The sequence below is a fragment of the Capsicum annuum genome, chromosome 11, assembly GCF_002878395.1.
Source record: "Capsicum annuum cultivar UCD-10X-F1 chromosome 11, UCD10Xv1.1, whole genome shotgun sequence".
NCBI lineage: Eukaryota > Viridiplantae > Streptophyta > Magnoliopsida > Solanales > Solanaceae > Capsicum > Capsicum annuum.
This window is the reverse complement of record NC_061121.1, coordinates 166,778,113-166,804,815: the sequence shown is the minus strand read 5'-3', so window position 1 is coordinate 166,804,815 and position 26,703 is coordinate 166,778,113. Positions and strand designations below refer to the sequence as shown.

The following is a 26,703-nucleotide window of genomic DNA, read 5'->3' as shown; positions in this document are numbered from 1 at the left end:
TGTGATATGGTCTTCCTTTGCACTTTACTTGCCTGCTTCGAGTCTCGGGTTCGACGCACACTCTCATAAGTTCATCTCCGTGATTATTCTTGTATCAATTTTGATGGGTCAATGCTGCTTCCTTAGCAAGTAACCAGGAAAAAATAATTTAACTAGAAAGGTATTTTAGTTTTCCATATCATCCTACATGGCCATCTTATCTCTTGTATTTCTGTAACATTTAGATCTTTGTAGGCTGAATTTATTGTGAAGTTGTCTTTGCCTTTTGGTTTCCAGATCGACCTGTTAGCGCCTCCATTTAGACTGTTGATGTGAGAGTTGTCCCTTGAAATTCTGCAAATCTAGTCATCCCCTAGTCATTGAGATTTCTCCTGAAATGAAGATTCCACCCTTGACCACTCCACATCTCAGCTATTGTTGCCTGTTGCATTTGGCACAAGAAATAGAATTCTAGGAACAACAGGCACAAAGTTGTATGTCCACACCATTTATCCTTCCAGAAGGATATCATTCTTCCATTCCTCAATTAGAAATCAGATCCACTCAAAGTTAGATCCCACAAGTTTCTGATCCACACACTAGACGCGCGCGCGTGTGTGTGGGGGGGAGGGGTAACCTCTTTTGTCATCCAATTTTCTTCCATGCCACACTTCACAATTAATCACCTCCTTCCAGAGTGCTTCTTCTGTAGATGCCAATTTCCATAGCCACTTCATCATCGAGCTTTTGTTCTACCAGTTCATGTCTCTCATACCCAGAGCCCCTACTTTTTGTTGACGGTCATTATCCCCATTTGGAAAATTTTAACATGGGCGAGGCACACCTAGTGTTAGTTGTGTGAGGGATTTTTAAATTAGTAAAATAATGTCTTGTGGGACCCATTATATCAACTTAATTAACTTGTCCTCTTCCTCACCAATTTATCTTTTTTTCCTTTTATTTATCTTTCCTCCTTACTCCTCTCTATTTTTTACACTTTCTCGATTTATTAAAATCAATTTGACTATTTCCTTGATTTTGTTTTATTTGGTTCGTTAAAGATCCAAATTTCTTTTGTATTTAATAACAAGTAAAAATTAAATATTATTTTTAATACTACTGTTATACTTAAATAAATACATAAAAAATTGCGACAATAATAATATACATAGTATATTCTCACATAGTGGATCTGGGGAGGGTAGAGTGTATACAGATCATATCACTACCTCAAATAAAGTAGGGAGGTTGTTTCCGATAGACCCCTGACTTAGGAAAATACATAAGGTAGTAATTGTTAAAAATTTTAATGTGAGAAAATTGGGGAAATTTTTTTTGCCAGAAAACTTTCAATAAAAAAATTTCAAAATGAGAAAAATAGATTAAATGAACTAAAATGAAATTTTAAAAATTCGTAACTGGGTTCAAGTTAATTTAATGATAATAAAAATAACTCATGGTTTGTCCATAAACTCTAAATATTTATGTTCTTTTTTTGGTTTCCTATTCGATGTCCGGTGTTTGTATTAGAACCCCGATTAATCTAAATCGCGCGTTGTAGGGCCCATTAAGGTAACAATGCTCCCAATAGAGTTTTTTTCATACCCAGTGTCGAACCCTCGACATCTGATTAAAGGTGGAGCAGCCCCATCACTGCATCACAACTCATGTTGGTAACATTTATGTTATTTAATAACACATAAAGGTCTTCTATCTCTCCTCCTCCTTTGAAGCATGGTCGTCCCTATTTCAACTACTTAGAACTCCCTTAATGCTCCCTAGTAACTACTTATAACTTCCTTAATGCTCTCTGGTGTGACCCACCTAATCTCTTTTAGGAAAATACATGTTCTCCAAAGTTGATCTGTCCATGGGCAATGCAAAAAAAATGCTTTATTATCTCAGCTTGCTCTCCACATAGAGAACACTTGGATGCCAATTGGTAACCTCTTTTTTAAAGATTTTCGTGAGTCAAAACTGCTTCTTTAGTTAGTAACCATTAAAAACAATTTACTTTGTCAGGAACCTTAGGTTTCTAAATTATCTTCCATGGCCAACTAATCTTTTGTCCTGCATACATATTAAGCTCCTTGTAGACTGATCTGATAGAGAACCGCCCTTGACTGCCTCATCCCATATCAACAAATCTTTCTCATCAGTGAGATTAATAAAGAAAGCTAAAGAGTTCTGAAATTCTGCCACTTTGTCAATTTCCCTGTCATATTCAATGTCTTCGTAGTGCCAGATTCCACCCTTGTCCAATCTACATTGTAGCCACAATGGCCAGTTTTTGTTGTCTTAAATTAAACAACTCAGGATGCAGTTGTTTCATTGTAGAGTCACCATTCCACTTATCTTCCCAAAATGAGGTCTTTTTCCAATTACCCACCATTGCTCTTATTTTGTGGTATAAGATAGGCCACAAATTCCTAATTGCCCTCTACACGGTGCAATTATATGGAGTGTTTATCACCTTTGTCATCCACCTATCTTCCATACCATATTTTGTTGTGATGACATCCCTCCAAAGCATGCCTTCCTCATTAGTAAACTTTCAAAGCCACTTCATCATGAGACTTTGATTTTGCTTTCTCAAATTTTTAATTCCCGGACCTCCAGCTTTCTTGTTCACAATCAATTCCTCCCATTTAACTATGGGAAACTTCTTCTTGTCTTTACTTCCTTGCCAAAAAAAATTCCTTCTAAGTACATTAATGTTTTTAGCTGCACTAGCTAGCATTGGGAATACAGACATCATATATAAAGGTATTGCATCCAACACACTCTTCACTAGTGTCAATCTACTTCCTAAAGATAATTATTAACTCTTACAATTTGTGAGCTTTTTGTCACATTTCTCCAGAACCCCATTCCAGATACTTTTTGATTTACTCCTGGCACCTAAAGGCATACTTAGGTAAGTTGTCGGGAACTCACCTACTCTGCCTCCCAATTTTGTAGCCAACGACTATATCAGTAACTGTATTGATAAGATAAATGAAGCTCTTTACTTAATTAATATGGACTCCTGATACTGCCTCGAAAATGATAAGTATGACTCTGAGAATCAAAACTTGATCTACCTCTGCATCACAAAACACCAACGTATCATCTTCATATTGGAGATGAGTTATCTCCAAATTGTTCAATTCACCAGCTTGAAACCCCCTGATTCATCCCTTACTTTTTGTGCTGTTGATTAGACTACTCATCCTCTCTATGGCTAATATGACTACAAATAGAAAGAATGCCCTCCCCCCTCCTCCCCCGCCTCAAGCCTCTTTACGAAGGAAAAAATCCACATGGAGATCTTCTAAATAGGATTGAGAACCTCACAGTGCCAATGCAATGTTTGATCCAGCTTATCCATCTCCTTTCTAATCCCGTTTTTCCCAATATCTAAAGCAGAAAGTTCCCGTTCATAAAGTCATAATCTTTCTGAATATCTCGCTTGCAAACTATCCCTAGCTTATTGCTTCTCTGTCTCGGCTCTACGCATTCATTGGCTATCAATACAACATCTATGAATGATGAACACATGTTGCCCTATCCACTAGTCCATGTATCACTTTCTTGAGTCGCTCTGCTAAAAGCTTGGTTGTGATCTTATAGACTCCACCCAATAAGACTAATGGGTCTAAATTCTTTTAGTTCATCAACACCAACCTTCTTTAGAATTAGAGCCACAAAAGTTGCATTTAAACTCTTTTCAAAGAAACTTCTTTCATGAAAATTTTGGATAGCTACTACTAAATCAACACTGATAACATCCCAACATTATTTGAAAAACTCCATAGTAAAGCCATTAGGTCCTGGAGCCTTATCTCCCACACATGCCTTGATGCTTTTCAAAATCTCCTAGACATCAAAAGGGACCTCTAGCATGGATTTTTCCACTTTACTGATCTTTGGACAGTTTGTCATTTCTAGCTGAGGTCTCCAATCTTCTGTATCTACATATAAGTTTTTGTAAAAAGATATTCTTTCTTTCTTAATGTCCTCAGGATTTTCCAGCACCTCTCCTTCTACGTTCAACCTGTCAATTGTATTTACTCTCTTGTGTGCATTGGTTGTTTTGTGAAAGAAGCTGGTATTTTTTGTCCCCTCTTTTTATCTAGGTGGCCTTAGACCGCTGCCTCCAAAATATTTCTTTTCTTCTAGCAATTTCTTCAAATTCGTTGGTCAAAGACATTCTGGAGGTAATTTCTTCCTCCTGAAGGATCTTGTGTTCTTGTGATTCCTCTAATTCTGCTACTTAAGCAAGTACACTGTTTTATGCCCAAATTTCCTTGAGTTGTCTTGCTTCATTTCTTTAATTTGATCTTCAACGCCTTCATCTTCTATTCAAAATCAGATTCGCTTCCATATTGTTTCCTCAGCCACATCTCTACCCTTTCCCCCTCGTGTCCTTGGGATCAATGCTTTGTCCAAAATATAGCCCTAGGAAAAGATAAACTAGCTCCCCGTTCTCTCAAATGTGTCTTCCTTGGTTACTCTCGAGTTCAAAAAAAGGTATTATTACTATTCACCTAATCTTAGTCACTACCTTATGTCCGTCGATGTAACATTCTATGAATCTCAACCTTACTATACATCTTTTGATCATCTTCATATCTCTGAGGTCCTATCCATACCTCCAGTCTTACTCTCACCAACCTTTGAGGAATCTACGATTACTTCTACATCTCCGACTGCAGCGCCACACCACTTCTGACTTATCATAGCCATCTGTGTCCAATATTTGTTCCAGATCCAGATGATTTATGTCATGCATCGGATGCTGCTCCTATTATGAACTAGCCTCCTCTTAGCCAATTTGCTGCACTTTAATGTGCTTCATTCTTTCATGTAATACAGCATTAGAAGCAGTATGTCGTGCAGTTTGGTCATCACAAATCAATTCGTCAGTTCAACTCCTCCCATCTTCAATTCTTGGAGAAGTTGTCTCAACCATATAAGCACACACGTAGCCAATGCCATAGCTCGATACTCTGCCTCTACGTATGATCTAGCTATGATATCTTGTTTTTTGCCTTTCCAGGATATTAGATTGCCTCCCATTAGAACACAATAGCCTGAAGTGGACCGCCTATCAGAAGGAGACCCAACCCAATCTGCATCAAAATACCTAACAAAGTGGGTATGTCTTGGTCTTCATATAATAAACCTCGTCCTGGCAAGCTTTTGACATATTGCATAATACGAATCACCGTATTCTAATCACTATCACGAGGTGATTGTAGAAACTGGCTAACTATACTAACAGCAAATGAGATGTCTGATCGTGTGATCGTAAAGTAAGTGAGTTGACAACAAGTTTCCGATTTTTGTTAGGATCTTTTAGAAGCTCCCTATGTCCTAGAATAAGCTTAGTATTTGGATCCATGGGAGTGTCCACATGTTTGCAATCCAACATACCAACATCTTCCAAAATGTCTAAGGCATATTTTCTTTGTGTAATAGCAATACAATTTCCAGATTATGTCACTTCAATTCCTAGAAAGTGTTTCAGCTTGCCCAAATCCTTAATCTGAAAGTGACTTGAACGGTGTTGATTAAGTTGAGAAATACCTTATCACCTCTGCTAACAATATCAACACAAATAATTAAAAGATATGTTTGCTATGAGATAAATGCCTATAAAATATGGAGTGATCAGCTTCTGTTCAAATCATTCCAAACTCTTGGACAACAACTCGAAAACGACCAAACCATGCTCTAGGAGATTGCTTGAGATCATAAAGGGATCGACGAAGTCTGCATACTAGTTCAGATTCCCCCTAAGCAACAAATACTGGTGGTTGCTCCATATCTCTTCAGCAAGTTCTCCATGAATGAATGTGTTCTTTAATGTCTAGCCAAAAAGGGGCCAATATTTTACTTTTGCCACAGATATGAGGAGACAAACAAAAGCCTTCTTGATAGAGGCTGAGAAAGTATATCCATAGTCAATGCCATAAATCTGAGTGTTATTCCTTAGCAACTAGTCTCGCTTTGAGACGATCAATAGCTCCATCGAAACCTACCTTAACTGTGAGTACCCAACGCCAACTAATAGTGGTTTTGCCTTTCGATAAAAGAACAAGCTCCAAAGTACCATTATCATGCAAAGAAGTCATGTCTTCGATCATAGCCTAACGCCAACCTGGATGAACTAATGTTTCTGCCATAGCATTGGGAAATTTGACCATGGATAAGCTAGTAATAAAGGCATGATATGAAGGAGACAAACGATGAAAGCTTAAATAAATATAAATAGAAGCTTGATTGGTAGTAGTTTTAGTACCTTTGCTAAGAGAAATGGGAAGATCATCTTATAAGTGCTTAACCGAAGCAGGAGACATTGGAGCAAGTAATGAGTCACCAAAAGTGCTTCGCATACCTGTATTAGAGTTAGAAATACTAACTAGACTAGCAGGCTCAGAAAGAAGTTGAGGTCGTCAAGAATAGACCTTAAAAGAAAGAGGTGAGGCTGAGGGTAGAATAGTTAGAATTAGAAGGACCATTGATATGGTCTTTTGATTTTCTATGTTCCCAAAAAAATGGAGAAAACAAAAAAGGTAACATTTACAGGGATCAAGTACTTATTAGTAGAGGGGTCAAAGCATTTGTGACATTTTTGAATAAGAGAATACCCGAGAAAGACACATTTAAAAGCCTTGTGCTGAAGTCTGTCTTTTTCAGAGGTAAAGTTATGAACAAAACAGGTGCACCCAAACACACGTAGAGGAAGGGGGAAACAAATTATGGTCTGGATAGAGATTGAGTGAGGAATCCTGTACTGCAAAATAGAAGAAGACATACGGTTGATTAAATAACAAGCAGAAATAACGACATCAACCCAAAAACGTGAAAGGACAGATTGTGAATGAGCAATGTTCGAGCTGTTTCAATTAGATGTTTCTTCTTACGCTTAGCAACTTCATTTTGTTGAGGAATATGTGCACAAGAAGACAAGTGTAATATGCCATGAGATGACATGAAAGAAGAAAAAGAGGCGAATAAATATTCTCGAGCATTATCACTGATTAAATTCTTAATGACAGTACCAAATTAAATGCGATTTTTAGCACAAAATTTTTGAAAGACAGAGAATAACTCAAATCTATTTTTCATTATGAATAATCATGTGAACCGAGAATAGTCATCAATGAAAGTTGCAAAATAATGAAAACCTAAGGAAGAACTTACATGACTTAGACCCCGTATGTATGAATGAACAACTTTAAACATAAAGGTGGCCATATTATTGACGCACTTTGGGAAAGAGGAATGACTGTGCTTTCCAAACTGACACAACTCGCATTCTAACAATGATAAATTAGATAAATTGGGAATCATTTTCTGTAGTTTCAAGAGACTAGGATGTCCTAGTTGATTATGGAGAAATTCAGAGAAAATAGTAGAAGTGAGAGCAACATGTGGTTGTGGGGTGGATAGCAGGTACAATCCTTATTACTCATGTCCTTTTCCAATTATCTGCCATGTATTCCGGTCCTGCAAAAGAACAAAATCATCAAGGAAGGTTACATCACATTTCTGATTTTTTGGTTAATTTCCTAATGAAAATAAGATTATATAGACATTCAGGTGCAAAAAAAAAATGTTTTTAAAGGTACGAAAGGCAGAGGATGAGCTATACCTATCCCTTTTATAGTAGTCTTTGATCCATTAGACAAATTCATAGTAGAGAAGATAGAATAGGCATAAGATTAGAGAGTATTTTTATTGCCAGAAATATGGTCAGGAGCACCAGAATCAAGAATCCATTGTTTCTAAGATAAAGATTGTGTGACGTAAGCACAGGAGTTACCAGATTACTTTTTTTTTAAATTGGTACTGTTATATTCCTCAGCATTAAGGGGGGATGCTGGACACCTCAAAAAATAGTTACAAAAGAGAACTTAAAAGTCTAGAATTACAAGGCTCCTAAGAAATTTACAATTCGTCTACTTACTCTATACAATTCTCCTTGCACCAAAAAAACAATGTGACTAGGCAATTCCATTTTACATCATTAATGGACTTGACTTTGTCTTCGAAGCATCTCCCATTTTTTTCCATCCATACTAACCACCAAATGCAGGAGGGTATCATCCTCTACCACTTCTTTTGACTTTTGATACCACATCTTCTGATCCAACAGCTTAGCAAGTTAGTTGTGTGCTTAGGCATTGTCCATTCCAATTTAGTGAGGGAGATGAACAAATGCCAAAGTTGAGCAGTAAATTTGTAGTGTAGAAATAAGTGGTTATTTGTTTCCCAGTTTCATTGCATAAAAAATATCTAGGAACTAGTGTCTTTCCCTTCTTCTAGAGAACTTCTTAAGTGAGACATGCCCTTCTGGCCATTAGTCAAGTAAAACATTTCACTTTAGTAGGAACCTAAATCTTCCATAGGGATTTCCAGAGCTTTGAGACTTCCCCTGTATTGAGTTGTTTTCCTTTTTGTAGAGTCTATTCACTATGAGAATGCCATCTTCTGTGTGTTTCTATCTTACGAGAATCTGGATTAGTAGTCGTGCCCGTGAAGACTTCTAGCACATTCAACATGTTTGTTACCCTATCCACTTCCCAATCATTGAGATATCTTCTGAGTGTGAGGTTCCAACCTTGAGGAGACCAATAATCCCTCACTATAGCTTCAATATTGCTGCTTAGAAGCATCAAGTCAGGAAAGGATTCCTGGAAAGTTGATTGGCCTATCCAGTGGTCTTTCCAGAAGAGAGTTTTGTGTCCATTTCCTACTTTTATTCTTGTATGTCAATTCAATTTTGGCCAAGATAATCTGATAGCTCTCCACACACTAACCCCATAAGCGCTATTGACCTCATTTGTGACCCAATGACTTTCTTGGCCATATTTTTAAGAAATGACCTCTTTCTAGGGAGAAGCTTCCCCATTAAACCTCCACAACCACTTCATGAGGAGACACTGGTTGTGTAACTTTACGTTTCTAATGAACAATCCTCCCTGGTTCTTGCCCAGTTGAGCTACTTCCCATTTCACTAAAATGTATCCTCCACCTTCCTTGTTTCCTTTTCATAAAAAATCTCTTCTAAGTCTGTTTAACTTCTTGGATATACGGGAAGGGATAGGGAACAAAGATATCACATAGGTAGGGAGGGAGTCCAAAACAGAGTTGATAAGAGTGACTCTCCCCCAAGTGACAAGTATTGAGCTTTCCATTGAGATAGTCTTTTCATTGTCTTCTCTATGATCTTGTCCCAGATCTCTACATCTTTGTGCTTGTTACCTAGGGGCATGCCTAGGTAGACAGTAGGAAGATTGCCTACCCCATAACCAAGAATACTAGCAAGAGTCTGAATATTGTTTACTTCATTGATGGGGAACAAATTGTTTTTCCTCCAATTTACCTTCAAACCAGACACAGCTTCAAAAACAACCAACATCACTCTGATATGCCTGACCTATACTTCTATGGCTTCACAAAAGATTAAAGTGTCATCTGCATAGAGCAAATGACAGATCTCCAAATCACCCATGCCTTGGCTATTTAGCTTGAAACCCCTAACCCAATTATTTTGAAGAGTTGTTTTAACCATACTGTTGAGACCTTCTATGGCAAGGATGAAAAGGAAGGGGCAGAAGGGGTCTCTTTGCCTGAGACCCCTTTCAGAGGGAAAAAAACCAATAGGTTCTGTATTTACCAGAATGGAGAACCTGATAGTTTTAATGCAAAAACTTATCCACTTTAACCATCTGTCGTCAAATCCTATTTGCTTGAGGATGTTAAGGAGATAGTCCTAGTTGACAGGATCAAAAGCGTTCTCAATGGTAAGAGGCGTCCCGAGCACTGAGATGTTTTTCGATGGAGGGGATTTCAATGGGCATATTAGTTCTTTATCGAGAAGTTATGATGATATGCATGGCAGTTTCAATTTCGGGGAATGAAAGAAAGAAGTATCTTTACTTTTGGATTTTGCTAGGGCTTTTGGGTTGTGAGTAGTGAGTTCGAGCTTCCCAAATGAGGAGCACCTTATTAGCTTTCGTAGTTCGGTGAACAAAACCCAAATAGACTTTTCTCACTAGGAAGAGTGATAGAGTGTTATATAAAGACTGTAAGTTCATAGTTAGTGAGAATCTTTCTACCCAACATAAGTTGTTGTTGGTGGACTTGGTAATCAAAATAGGCAGAAAGAAGATGGTGTGGAGGATCGGCCCAGGATTAAGTGGGGTAGCTTGACCTTGGCCCATGCTTTGGAAATAAGAGAGAAGTTGACGACTATGTGGGCTTGGAAGAGCATAGGGGATGTAGATAGTATATGGGAGAGACGGCCAGTTGCATTAGAGAGATTGCTAAAGAGGTATTGGGTGTCTCAAAATGTCGATTTGGCAAGCAACGAGGGGATGGGTGGTGGAATGAAGAAGTTAAAAGAAAGGTGGTGACTAAGAAGGTGGCTTATGCTAAGCTGGTTGAGAGCAAGGATGACAAGAAGAAGCAGATAAATAGAGAGTATAAGTTAGCTAGAAGAGAAGCTAAGTTAGCGGTTACAGCGGCTAAAACATCAACTTTTGAGAGCTTGTATGCAGCTTTAGAGGAGAAATGTAGGGATAAGAGGTATATTATTTCCAAGGCCAGAGAGCGAAGGGCTCGTGACCTTAATCAAGTGAAGTGCATCAAGGGGGAGGATGGCAAAGTGTTGATTGATGATGCCCTCATTAGGAAGAGGTGGCAGTCCTATTTCCATAGATTTTTGAACGACGAGGGGGACAAAGGTTTCATACTTGAGGACTTAGGAACTCAGAGAGATGTCGCGATTATGGTTATTATAGGTGTATCAAGGTTGAGGAGGTCAAGGGGGCTATTCCTAAGATGCTTAGGGGTAGGACGACGGTGCCAGATGAGATTTTGGTGATTTTTGGAAGAGCACTGGCAAGGCAAGTTTTGACTAACTGACGAGGTTGTTTAACATAATTTTTATGGAGGTGAAGATACTTGAAGCTTGGAGATGGAGTATGATGATTCCATTATATAAGAACAAGAGAGACATTCAGAGTTGCAACAACTATAGGGTTATCAAGTTGTTAAGTCATACTATAAAGGTTTGGGAAAGGGTGGTCGAGTTGAGGCTGGGGAGGATCGTAACTATATCTGAGAATCAGTTCGGTTTCATGCCAGGTCGTTCGACTACTGAGGCCATTTACCTCGTGAGAAAATTAGTGGGGCAGTTTAGGAGGAGGAAGAAAGACTTGCACATGGTGTTCAGTGATCTAAATAAAGAATATAACAAAGTCTCAGCGAGATTCTGTGGAGGTGCTTGGAGGCTAGAGGGGAGCCTATGGTGGCATACACAAGATTGATTCAGGACATGTATAATGGATCTAAGACTCGTGCGAGGACAGTAGGAGAAGATTTAAATCCCATTCTTGTTTTGACAAGGTTACACCATAGATAGACTCTTAGCTCGTTTTTATTTCGTTGGTGATGGTTGTTTTGACGCGATGTATTCAAGGGAAGGTGCCTTGATCTGTGTTATTTGTGAGGATGTTATACTGATTGACAAGATTCGAAGAGGACTTAATGATAAGTTCGAGGTTTCAACACAGACCCTTGAGTCAAAAGGATTTTGGTTGAGCATGACCAAGATGGAGTACTTGGAATTTAAGTTTAGTGATTTGTCGCATAAGGCTGACATGGTAGTGAAGCTAAATTCTCAGGTCATTCAAAAGAGGGAGAGTCTCAAGTATCTTAGGTCTATGATTTAAGGGAATGGTGAGATTGACGAGGATGTCACGCACCGTATTAGTGCAGGTGGTTGGATAGAGACTTGTTTCGGGAGTCTTGTACGATAAGAAGGTGTCTCCTAAGCTTAAAGGTAAGTTCTACAGAATGGCAGTCTGACGGACGATGTGGTATGGAGCTAAGTGTTGGCCAGTGTAATGCCCCGAAATCGGGTCCCGAGATGTCACACGGTGCTTAGGATCACAAGTGACCCCAAGCTAACCCTTCTACTGGCATAACTCATAAGCAACTGAACAAAAAGTATAAATCTATACAAATCTGCGGAAAATAACTCTTTTCTGAATATGATAGATACAAAACTAAATTTACAAGATTACAACACTGCTTTTACAACCAAAACTGAAAGGGAATACATCAACTTCTACTGACTGTCTATGAAGACTCTACTAGTACTGACTGTAGTTGCCGATTCATTAGTCCCGACTAACCCAACTCAATGTGACTGAATAAAGAAAATACAACACTTCTCGAACTTATAACTAACTCAAGCCCTTGAATCAAAATGACTCATCACCTGCAGACTGGATGCCGCGAACTGACTGGATCTGAAGATGTACACTATACCTTGTACCAACATTCCAAGAAAATGTAGCCCACATACGAATATGTGGGTCAGTACCACGGAAACGTACCGAGCATATGGGGGTGCAACGCATATATAAAATAATATCTTAATATCATCACAGTTTATAAAATTATGCATACTGATATAAATGACTCACGTAGCGCGAATTAAAATCATCATAATCATAAGAAAGTAAAATATACCGGGTGAAACATGTGAGTCATTATAATAAATCTAAATTCACTTCCATCTCGATTCCAAATGATCAAAGCAATCAAATCTCATAACAATTCTCTTTGGAATATATGTTCATTAAATCTTTCGAAAACAATGATTTTCTCAAATTCAGTCTTTCAAACAAATATGTTTTCATCTCAGATAAAAGAATAAGACTTTTCATATTAGATAGGAGAATAAACACACACACACATTGGGACTCTCTTATTACCGACATAAACCATGTGAGCTACATGGAGTCCAACGTCCAACCTACGTTGGGGAGAGCTGTCCTATCCTTTCCATCAGAGTAGGACCTTAATCATTCTTTTCACTAGTGATCACTTTATCAATTAGCCTTAGGCTCACATCCTACAGGGGCACATAGTTCTAGGGAAGTACCAATCACAGCTATACCTCCCACTCGCTGCTAAAGACTACTCCCGAACTTAGCTCAGATCTTTTCAAAAGAAAATCCACAACAACACAATTTAACAATTCATAACGGGAGCCATCATGCTACCCCTTTATCATAATCAAACAAAATATGGATTTCTTTTCTCATTCGAGATCCAAAATAACTCCTTCAAGACCAAAAGGTCAAATCAATCCAATCTCAAAGTGTATATAACACATTACTTCAACAAAATACAAATTCAAATCGGGTTCAACAACCCATATATCAATACTTGATCAAAACATTTCAAGATTCACACTTTATATATCAAATATGTATGATTCATACGAAAATCTGGAAATTTATCTTTAGTCATGAATATTCACATCAACGCTCATGAAATTCATCTTCAAAACATCAAAAATATTATAACTTCTTCAACAAGAATATAGATTTCAAATTTCCATCTCAATTTCATAAGTAGAGCATGTAAAATCATATATATTTGTAAAATAATACAAATTTTGGGCACAAGAACGAAAGGGTGTTCTTGTTGAACAACCCCACATGCCTTAAACTTGAAGCTTTGAATGAACTCTTGAGCTTGGGACTCTATTTGTGAAAATAATGAGTATTTCTTGTAGCCCTCGGAATGGGGATTCCGAATCTCGAAGAATTATTGAAAACTCATGGTTGAATCTTGAGATATTTGAATTTTTAGGTTGAAACCCTAATGAATGTTCTTGGTGATTTTGAGAGAAAGTAAACTTATTTTGGTGTTATGGGAGTTTAATCCCGTGTTATAGACATATATAGGGGTGTTTTTGGCACTTGGAAGTAAGGTATGCGGCGCACAACCCATGGCCGACCATAAGGTGTGCGTCGCACACCTTATGGCAAACATTTAATTATGCCTCGCACTCCCAATCGCATACATTTGATTGGGCGGCGCATTGCCCATCGCACACCCTTACTGCCTCTCACGAAAATGGGCATAACTCTTCGCTCGGGTATCGGATTTTTGCGAAATTGGTATCGTTAGAAAGCTAATTCAATTATCTACAATTTGATAGGTTTTAGGATGAAAATTCCATGTATATTAAGAGATATACATGTTTGAAGTTGACCCTTGTAGAATCGAATGTCAAACTTTGGATGAATCAATTGGTCTTAGCTCAACTTTGTTCTAGGTCATTGCTATGAACATTTTTCACCTCTAAACTACTCCATAGACTAGGATAATGATCATGCAACTTGTATTCACGTGAGAATAACTTGGATTAGAGCTTAGACGCGCAGGAACGACGGTTAGAATTCTAGCATGAAAATACGGGGTATTACATTATCTCCCCCTTGGGAATATTCATCCTCGAATGTGGATAATTAACCTGAAACACAAAGGAATCTCAGTCTTTAAGCTAACTTGTACAACTGATATAAACTGAATCACTGAATCTCAAACATAATGATTCACTGAACTGAACTGCATGTTCCTGAATTCTCATGAAAATAATTATATGGCTCAGATAGAAACGAGAGTGTCAACTTATGAGTAACCATTACTTTGAGCTGGATCTGATCTCATGAGAAAGGATGAGAGGTTTATGACATGAAAACTCGGGGTATTACAATATCCCCCTCTTGGGATCGTTCGTCCCCGAATGATAATAATTTGATGAAAATACTAGGAAGAGACTGTGATACTACACAGGATACTTACGAACTGAATCATGACTTAATATTTGAAACTGAAACTGATGCATGAACTGAGCTGAATTCAAATTTAATTGGACAAAAACACAGTGCCTCTTGGAATGTACATACGTATAAGACTGCGGATAGTAAGACTAGCTGGAAAATTAAGAATCTATAGGAGCTTATCTCCTTGCTTGTTAAACTAGATTACAGGCTATATGGACTGGATCATACTGACTACCCATACTCAAATGGAGTATTTCTTCAGCACTTTTCTACGAAATTCTATTGACATTAGGGAGCAAAGAATTTTGGGCATGCTCTGAACAAGACATTTGACTAAGGAATTACAACATTAATATAACTCTATAGCATGGAATATAATTATATAATTCATAAACTAGGATAGGATTGCTAGGATGTAGGCAACACAACTTCTTACTTTCAAGCTTAGCACCACTTCTCAAATGCTCTCTCAACTAAATATTCCCCTTAAATACCATACTCATTTGATTCAACTTATAATTCTCATATTGGCACTGCGAAATCTTTCTACTAAGGTCTAAACTAAACTAAGTTCGCTGACCATGATCAAGCCTAACACTAAATCATAAGATACAACATGCCAACCCACAATACTAGTCTAAACCACAAGGTTCAATATTCTATATCTTCTTAGAGCTCACACCCTAAGCATAACATGCCTTACCACTTCAATGACTAATTTAAAACTCTTGATATGGATGCACTAGTGCATATTGCATTCATCATCTTACACCCAACATGACATTCAAGCCTATCATTAAAAATCACATATAACTTTAAGGCAAATACCCCTAAAGGCATACTTCGCATATTCTCTAAATCTTTATCAACAACAATTTTCTTGCACTATTCTTAAAAACATACACAATTTCTAACTAACCATGACATGTATCAAAGACTTCGCCTCAATCTTACTTCACACTTTAGCCTTAGATAGAAAAGCATAAATAATCTTTCTTAATGAGGGTCATCAACTCTCTCACATCTAAACCATTGCTTATCCACTATCATCACCACTATCTTAACATAGGAAGAGGTCACCAAAGGGCTAACACATATGAACCAGAAGCACGAAAACTATAATACATAACATTAACACTTATCTTTATCCTGAGGAATAAAATATCAAAGGCATGGATTAATTAAAGAAATCTAAGATGAGGACATGCATAACATAATGCGAACTTCACTAGTATCATGAGTTTGAAAACTGGTCATACTCTGAAACATGAGTTTATACTTATCATGAGTTGTTCAACATAAGACTGGAGTTCATAGATTTATAAGAGATAACTCGAATCACAGAGTGAAGCTGTTACATGCTTGCCAGAATCTGAGAATGGGCTTGAGCACACATGATAGGTATAAGCATAGGCCTGTGGCATGGATTTGCCAAGCAAGTGATGGATTTGGTGTTGTAATGACTGAAATCTAAGGAATACTCTAGAGTAAGAAGGGATTACTATCTCATCATAACTCATTATTGACATGTATCACAATCTAATTCTCAAAATTCGATTTGGTTCTTCACTAACCATCTCCCCCTTAGGTCAAAGCTGGTATTCTAAGTATGATGGTTTACTCCATATCCTCGAGATTAAGCCATAATTTCATCATTCTATTATCTACAAATAAATGCTAAACTCACAAGAATAAACTAATTTCGAACTTACCGACTTCATTCTTGAACAACCCATCCATATGTCATCCTTAACTTTCTAGCTTCAATAATCATCATCAAAGATTTACACTTTCATTTGCAACCATACCTACATCTCTAATCACATAATCATAACCTACCAAGATCACACCTCTATTCTTATATTTTTTTTCCAAACCATGAGAATAATAATCATACTAAAAAGGCTCAACATCTTCAATCAGAACTCCTTAACTTAGCCATCAAGAACATCATAAATTATCTAACTAGCCTTTCTCTACCTAGAAACTCAACGTTACTACTAACCACATAATATGCAATAATCCTCTAAAAAATAATGCATCCCTATAGCACCTTGGGCACACCTCTACACCATACTTAATTACGAACACATGATCTTACACTCTTGCATACACTGTTCAAGCCTACTAGATCACCTCCATATAACTAGCATCAACAACCGAACCATCAACTGTTCAAACTTAATGTCTAGAGCTAAACATGATTTACAACCCAATCTCACACACAATTTTCACTTCAAAACTATAGAACATAGCATTAAGAAAAACTAGTACACAATGACAATCGATCATAATCATATGGCCTATCTTATTCATAATCTTTTAACACATCCACCTTCTTCAAATCATTACTATTTACCCATCTTTACACCTAAATTACTTTCATAGCTCTATAAATTTCAACTAAACTTTCTCTTGCAATCTCAGGAAAGCCTAAATTAACAATACTCAACCACCAAGGACTTTCACCAATAACTTGTATTCTAGCACCACAAACACCATCAATAACTCTTTTCATACTTCAAGCAAACAACAATCTACCAATAACTCTTTTCATACTTCAAGCAAACAACAATCTACCTTAACTAAAATATCCTTCTCTAACTTCACTAAACTAACAAACAAAGGTATATCACTTCATTACTAATTCAGTCATAAGCAAAAATTCAGCTATACATATTCAATAAATCGCCCTTACCACCATTCTTGCCACTACACTTCTAAACCCACAAGTTCAACTAACACAAGACTTTCAACTAAATGTTACTACTTTTGTCACTACACAGAAACCCACACTTTCAACTAACACCAGAATAACAACATAAACGATGAGTTGCTAGTGAATCAAAATAGGTCTCACATGGCTTCACTAGACTTTGGTTTTATGTTTTGATTAAGAAAATTATATGAATAACAAAGAAACTATGCTAGTGAATCGAAATAGGCCTCATACGGCTTCACTAGACTTTGATTTTTTCACAAACATAATGATAATAAGATTATATAATACAAGAGATAGAAACTTGACACACAACATTCAACGATCCAAGAATACACCTTACTCTGTCTTAATTAAATAACTCATAACAACGAGGGCATAACTTAAATTTGAAGGACTTATAACACACTAGAAGGCTCCTCTCAAGCCACTTTATAAAACTTCTGAAACTTCTGCCAGCAAATATAAGAGCATTATCTGGGGAGGAAATTGGAACTTTCCGAACATGTTACCTCAAGAACGGTACATAGATAGAGAAGTATAGATTATCATTATAGATTTTGAGGAGAAATTTAAAAGCATATCTGACTCGGGCTTAGTGCACGATTTCTACAGGCCTGATAAAGCACTTCAATTTTCGAAACTCAAAGGTACTAATGGGATATTTTTCAAGCTCGCTTACAAGAACATAACAATCTGTGGAGAATTAAGCTCAACTGTTTCTTATACCTTGAAAATAAGGCAAAGATGGCCTAACTAAAGTAAGATGAGAATCTGTATAAGTTTCTTGGAGAGCTTTTCTATAGCACGATTAAAGACTTGAAAGAATGGAGACATTTCCTAAATGCCCTGTAGCCTCTCGAAGAAAAGCACAGACGTCTCTGTACCATTCCGCAAGACTCTACTAGACACGGCTTCATAGACACCCTAGGACACTTGAACTCTGTGCTTTGATACCAAGTTTGTAACGCCCCAAACTCGGGTCCCGAGACGTCACATGGTGCTTAGGATCACAAGTGACCCCAAGTTAACCCTTCTACTGGCATAACTCATAAGCAACTGAACAAAAAATATAAATCTATACAAATCTGCAGAAAATAACTCTTTTCTGAATATGATAGCTACAAAACTAAATTTACAAGATTACAACTCTGCTTTTACAACCAAAACTGAAACAAAATATATCAACTTCTACTGACTGTCTATGAAGCCTCTACTAGTACTGACTGTAGGTAGCTGGGTCATGACTCCCGACTAACCCAACTCAATACGACTGAATAAAGAAAATACAACACTTCTCGAACTGTATAACTAACTCAAGCCCTTGAATCAAAAGGACTCATCACCTGCTGACTGGATGTTGCGAACTGACTGGATCTGAAGATGTACACTATACTTTGTACCTATATTTCGAGAAAATGTAGCTCACATACAAATATGTGGGTCAGTACCGTGGAAACGTACCGAGCATATGGGGGTGCAACACATATATAAAATAATATCTTAATATCATCACAGTTTATAAAATTGTGCATGCTGATATAAATGACTCACTTAGCTCGAATTAAAATCATCATAATCATAAGAGAGTAAAATATATCGGGTGAAACATGTGTCATCATAATAAATCTCAATTCACTTCCATCTCGATTCCAAATCATCAAAGCAATCAAATCTCATAACAATTCTCTTTGGAATATATGTTCATTAAATCTTTCGAAAACAATGACTTTCTCAAACTCAGTCTTTCAAACAAATATGTTTTCATCTCAGATAAAAGAATAAGACTTTTCATATTAGATAGGAGAATACACACACACACATTGGGAGTCTCTTACAACCAACATAAACCATGTAAGCTACATGGAGTCCAACGTCCAACCCACGTTGGGGAGAGCTGTCCTATCCTTGCCATCGGAGTAGGACCTTAATCATTCTTTTCACTAGTGATCACTATATCAATTAGCCTTAGGCTCACATCCTACGCGGGCACATAGTTCTAGTGAAGTACCAATCACAGCTATACCTCCCACTCGGTACTAAAGACTACTCCCGGACTTAGGTCAAATCTTTTTAAAAGAAAATCCACAATAACATAATTCAACAATTCATAACGGGAGCCATCATGCTACCCATTTATCATAATCAATCAAAATATGGATTTCTTTTCTCATTCGAGTTCAAAAATAACTCCTTCAAGGCCAAAAGGTCAAATCAATCCAATCTCAAAGTATATATAACACATTAATTCAACAAAATATAAATTCAAATCGGGTTCAACAACCCATATATCAATACTTGATCAAAACATTTCAAGATTCACACTTTATATATCAAACATGTATGATTCATACGAAAATCTGGAAATTTATATTTAATCATGAATATTCACATCAACGCTCATGAAATTCATCTTCAAAACATCAAAAATATTATAACTTCTTGAACAAGAATATAGATTTCAAATTTCCATCTCAATTTCATAAGTAGAGCATTTAAAATCATATATCTTTGTAAAATAATACAAATTTTGGGCACAAGAACAAAAGGGTGTTCTTGTTGAAAAACCCCACATACCTTAAACTTGAAGCTTTGAATGAACTCTTGACCTTGGGACTCTATTCGTGAAAATAATGAGTGTTTCTTGTAACCCTCGGAATGTGGATTCCGAATCTCGAAGAATTATTGAAAACTCATGGTTGAATCTTGAGATATTTGAATTTTTAGGTTGAAACCCTAATGAATGTTCTTTGAGATTTTGAGAGAAAGTAAACTTATTTTGGTGTTATGGGAGTTTAATCCCGTGTTATAGACATATATAGGGGTGTCTTTGGCACTTGGAAGTGAGGTATGCGGCGCACAACCCATGGCAGACCTTAAGGTGTGCGTCGCACACCTTATGGCAGACATTTAAGTATGCCTCGCACTCCCAATCGCACACATTTGATTGGGCGGCGCATTGCCCATCGCACACCCTTACTGCCTCTCACGAAAATGGGCATAACTCTTCGGTCGGGTATCGGATTTTCGCGAAATTAGTATCGTTGCAAAGCTAATACAATTATCTACAATTTGATAGGTCTGAGGATGAAAAAATCCATGTATATTAAGAGATATACACGTTTGAAGTTGACCCTTGTAGAATCGAATGTCAAACTTTGGATGAATTAATTGGTCTTAACTCAACTTTGTTTTAGGTCATTGCTATGAAAATTTTTCACCTCTAAACTACTCCATAGACTAGGATAATGATCATGTAACTTGTATTCACGTGAATCACTTGGATTAGAGCTTAGACGCGCAGGAACGACAGTTAGAATTCTAGCACGAAAATACGGGGTATTACAGCCAGTTAAGAACTCCCACATCCAAATGTTGAAGATGGTGGAGATGAGATGTTGCAATGGATGCGTGGAATTATCAGAAAAGATAGGGTTAGAAATGAGATTATTCGGGAGAAAGTGGGAGTAGCTTCGGTGGTGGACAAAATATAGAAAGGTTATGATAGTTCGGGCATGTGATGAGAAGGTGCTCGAATACTCTAATACGGAGGTGTGAGAGGCTTGCTATGGATGGTTTTAGGCGAGGTAGAGGTAGGCCGAAGAAGCAATGGAGGGAGGTGATTAGTTATGATATGGAGCAGTTACAGCTTATGGAGAACATGAACCTTGATAGGAAGGCGTGGGGGACTCAGATTAGGGTAAAGAGTTAGTAGGCAGGAGTTTAGCAATTATAGTAGGGAAGAAAGCTTTGTTTATATTTGCACCTGGAGTTTCAATGATGATTTTGGATAAATCGTTTATAGTAGTACCTTGTAGGTGTCTTATTTCCTTTAGTATCTAGCAATGAGTTATCCCATCTTGTTGTGTGCTTTTGTATTTGTTATATTGTTATATGTCCTGAGTCGGGGGTCTATCGAAAACAGTCTCTCTACTACATCTGAGGTAGTGGTATGGATTGCGTATTTACCCTCCCCAGACCCCACTTTGTGTGAATACACTAGGTATTTTGTTGTAGTTGTTGAAATGATTTATAGCCACACAAACATCTTTGACTTATTTTAGATCATAAATTTCGAAAGTCTTTCTTTCTTTCTTAAACTCTATGTCAAGTTAAACTAACATAAATTGGGACGGGGAGAATAACAAAATTTGCAACTCCCTCTGATCGATTTTATATGGCACCCTTTGACTTGGCACGATGTTTAAGAAAAAAGAAAGACTTTTGAAATTTGTGGTCTAAAATAATCCTCGAATATTTGTGTGGTTATAAGTCATTTCATCAAGAATAAAAAAGGTACTCTAAAGTTAAAGTTTTTCTAATTATAGTAAGGTGACATTATTTCTAATTATAGTAAGGTGACATTATTTCTAATTATAGTAAGGTGACATTCTTTTTGGACAAACTAAAAAGGAAATGGTGCCACATAAAATGGGACAGAGGGTGTACAACAACAATAACATACCCAGTGTATTCCCACAACGTAGGGTCTGGGAGGATAAAGTGTATGCAGTCTATACCACTACCTCAAATGAAGTGGAGAGGTTATTTCTGATAAACCCAAACTCAAGACAGATAATAGTATAACAAAAAAAAACATAAAAATAAACAACAAAATGGAATAATACACCGCTAGATAATAAAAGAAACAGGACACCGACAAAGTAATACCATAAACTATCTATTCGAAATCACAAACATCATCTGAGCACTACTAACAAGAAACTACAGGCACAGATACAAGGCACTCCTCCTTACTATTACGGACACACTCCTACCCACTAACCATCTACCCTAATTCATGTCATCCACACTTTCCTGTCAAGGGTCATGGGACGAAGAGAGTAATTAATAGCTAAGTTGCTCAGACTCGGATGCGGGTATTCGAAACGAGTGTGGATCCGAGAGTCAGATTCGTCAAAATTTAAATTTTAAGATTCGGGGGTGCGAATCTGAGTATGGATACTGGTGTGAAAATTTGGCTAAAAAAATCAAATATTATAAATATAGATTTATAAAGATATTCTGAAAATTCGTTACAGAACAAAAACAAGAAAGCAACCCAACTTAAAACATTAATTCAAAACTAATAGAACAAAAAAAAAATGTCCACTATCAAGTTACTTAAGTTAGCTACTCTTCCGCATCTTCTTCAACTTCTTCCAAATCTTCAAATTCTTTGTCAAAGACCACCCCTTCCAATTGAGGTTCATCTATTAATAGATCGGTTAAACTATTAGTTGTCTCTTCAACATCAAATTGATCTCCACCTAAATAAATTAAAAAGAATAGATACATTAAAAAGTTTTTATATAAAGAAAGAAAAAATTATCATTCAAAATAAATAATTAAGGAAAATAATAAAGAAAATATAGGCATACCTACATCCCAATACTTGCTTGGCCCATTTATATATTTCTCTTTCTTGTGAGATAACAACCGTAGATTATAATGTACAAATACTAAATTTTCACCTCTTGAAGTTGCTAACTTATCTCTCTTGATGTTGTGAGTCAAAGAATATGTGCTCCAATTTCTTTCACAACATGAGGAAAAAGCCGGTTGAATAAGGAACTTGAAAGCTAATTGTTGCAAAAGTGTAGTCGAGACACCATGATTTTCACACCAAGAAAGAGGATTTTCATACATTATAGCATCAATCACATGAGGCTCATCAAAATAACCACCCCCGCTACAAAATTTTCCATACTCCAATGAGACTTGTTTCATTTAATTAGAATCTTTAAAGTACCTTTGCAAGCACTTGGATCTATTTGATGAAATTTCTATATCTTCATTAGGAGCTACCCTTTGAATTCCACACTCTCCCCTTGAAGCCATGATTCATGATAGTATTTGGGAACCAAAGAATGTGTCATACACTGTGAAGGGGTATTGCTTTTATTCCATCTAGCCACAAGAACACCGTGAATAGAATAGAAAAAATTTAATTGACCATGTATGAGATCCCCCCCCCCCCCCTCATGCTTAAACATTATTGTCTCAACTTTCTCAATCATTGAGTTCCATATATCATAAATGAGATGTAATTTCGGACCATCTAAATCGGCATCTCCAAGCATATCTACATTAGGTTCCGTAAATTTCAAAAAGTAATCAATAGTATCCCACTTCTCATCATTCATTATAAAGATTTTATTTCATTAGTTTTGGCTTCAATTCCTTTATCCTCCTTATAATTCTTCCATTCATCATCCATGACCATCTTCTCTAAAAAAGATTTCACTTAGCGAACACGGGTAGTCATAATAACGTATGAGGCAAATCTTGTTTCACCGACTTTCAATAAACACAAATCTGAATGCATTTGAAAAATCACATGTGTCATGTCATGATTCATAACAAAATTCTTCAAATTACTCACTTCACTAAGTAACTCTAAGATCTATTTGCATTTAGTAAAGTGAGACGATTTATCAGACGGTTGGCACATACTTTTCGAAGCTAGATTCAAACAATGAACAACACAAGGAGTCCAGAATATATGAGGAAATTTTTCCTCCACCATAGTACCGGTAAGTTTCATATTACTTGCATTATCTGTAATAACTTGAACAACATTATTTAGATCTACTTTTTCTTTTGCTTCAATAAACAAATTAGCAATATATTCTCCATCCTTCGTGCGCCCACTAGAATTTATTGAATTTAAAAACATTGGACCACACTAGATGATGTCAATATATTGATCAAAGGTCGTCTTTTAGTGATAGACCATTTTTCCGAACAAATCGATAACCCTTTCTTTTTTTCATGTATCTTTAATTGGTTGCAACATCCTATTAATGTGAGTCTTTTCTTGATCCAAAAGAGTTGTTCTCAATCTATTATATGATAGAGGAATATAATCGAAAATTAAATTTTCAGCTAAAAACTTTGAATATTTTTTAAAGTATGGAGAATTTGCTAAATTGAACAATAAACCTGTTGCGTAGAACATTCTAACTACTATTTTGTTGGCAATATTCCTCTCATGGATGCCGAAAGATTTTCCTATAGCTCCAATTTTTGAACTCTTTCTTTTTTTTATGTTGAAGTAAATCAGTGCCCTCCGGAAGAGTTATATAATCATCTTTTTTTCTTGCATCAACTTGAACTGAAGAACATTATTTATGCATTCTTTCAAGTTCTGATTCGTAGTGATTATTCTTTTCAGCTTGTTCGTGTTCCATCTTCAAAGTTCTCAATGTATCACCTTGAACTTCGCTACATATTTGAACTCCATGACCAGATAATCTTAAAAGATGTGCCAGATAATCTTAAAAGATGTGTTTTAACTCTATTATATGATCCAGTAACTTGTTTATTGCAATAGTTACAAGACCATGTTATATTTCCACCACTATTAGAAGCAGTTGAAATTACTTTTACATGATTCCATGATGACTTGTCATCAAAATCTAGTCCTTCACTTTTTGTTGGTCTCATAGGACCCTTTCCTTTTTGACTACTCGATGCGAATGATGTCATATTATTTGATAAAGAATAATCGAATTTTTAAGTTAAAGTTTTTAGAACAAAAATTCTATTTATAATGTTATTGATGAAGATAATTTTAGACTTTCTTCAATTTTAAATCAAATTATTTTTTCTTGACACATAGGGATTAGAATTTATTTTTTTAGTTATTTTACTATTTTTAGTTACTTTTTACATTGGTTTACTTTTCAATTAGTAGTAGCATTAGTATTAGGAACTTTTCCCAAAATTTTAACTTACATATGTTTACTAAATATTGATATATATTATTTTTATATTATTAAAAATTTTTAAAACAAAAAACACAACTGACATGTTGTAAACTTTGCACATAATTGTATTGAATGTTTTTACTAAAAACACAATATAAAACCGACATGTATATTTAATGTTTTTATTAAAAATAAAATCATGTCAAAATATATATTAGTTGTTTTTATTTTAAAATATATATATATATATAAAACTCAATTAAATAAAACTGGTCTAGTGAACCGTCACAATGACCAACGCCGAGAAATACATACGTCAACGCCAACGCTGTCGTCGGGAAACCGTTATTGTTTCTTCCCACCCAATCGTCGTTGATCATCAGCACACCGACAATGCCGTTTCTGTTTGTTAACTTTATAGTTCGCCAGTGAATTCATTGGTTAGAATTTTTTTAGGCAAGTTGTCAACCTATCCAATATTTTTCCTCAATTTCTTCTTGAATTTGATCAACGAGTCCGAAATTATTTGACCGAATCAAAGACGGCGGAGGCGTCTGCATCCACATCAGTCTCGTGTCGAGACGGATTGGGCGATAAAACCGCCGAGTTTAAGCAACATAGATTAATAAATATACATGCAATGCACATACCCAAGTGTTCATGTAAAGTTGAACGAGAGCTTTTACCTTTCAATCAAACATTATTCCTTTAACACTTTGGTAAAGTGAAGCTAGTGACAAACTAGAGGAAGAAGCACTATAGTGGATGCAAACCCCTAAACATGATTAGCATTTATTTTTTTTGAAACCGAACATGATTATCATTTATCATTTTGGAACTTCCAAGTTCTTGTTATTTTTTAAAGCACATTTTTGTCTAGTGCACTGGGCTGCCCTATTGTTGTATTTTAATAGTTTATTAGACACACAACACGTGCAACAGATATGAGTAATTTAAAAAAGATGATGCGTAATTGGACGATAATTGTTAGTCATTTAACATAATTAAATAGAAATCAGGTTAAATCACGTTAACGACTAAGAAAATGAGGTACTTTTGGCTAATTTTAAGCAACTTACGCCATATACATCATACTTACATACTTTTTAAACGTATAACAGTACCCACCCTTATCCCCGAATCCTAAAACTCGTGTGATGACTCCGATACTTAGATCCGCACACATGTCAGATGCTAACACCAATATCTTGTCGGTGTCCTATTTCTTTTGAAAAGATAATGATTACTAACAATGGGAACTCTTTAAGTAGTTGTAAAAGAACATAAGCACCTCTAAACTCCAGTCCACAAAGGAACCAGTACAAATCCAATGGTTATTACTGGAACAGATAATAATCAAAGAGCTTTTACAAGCTTATGCGATGACGCCATAAGAAGCCACAGTAGAAGTGACTTGCTAATACCAGTCACATGGCTTACTTGAATTGAGTAGTTGAATCTTTTACTCTCACAAAAGGAATCTAGTAATCTTACTTGATCCAGCCACCCTTAGCTTTTCATTTATTAGGTGGAACAAGGTCAGTCATCTTTACTGTAAACACGGATTGGCCCACCCAATGTCCTATACAAGGAAATTATAGAAAATCTTCTAACTAGATAGGTCATACCATGGTTTTTAAGCCATGAT

The 26,703-nt window shown here is 36.3% G+C and overlaps 1 pseudogene; it reads right to left on the bottom strand.

Annotated features, from left to right (window-relative positions):
* LOC107848235 overlaps positions 1-26,703 on the bottom strand; it is a 44,884-nt pseudogene that overhangs the window by 13,557 nt on the left and 4,624 nt on the right.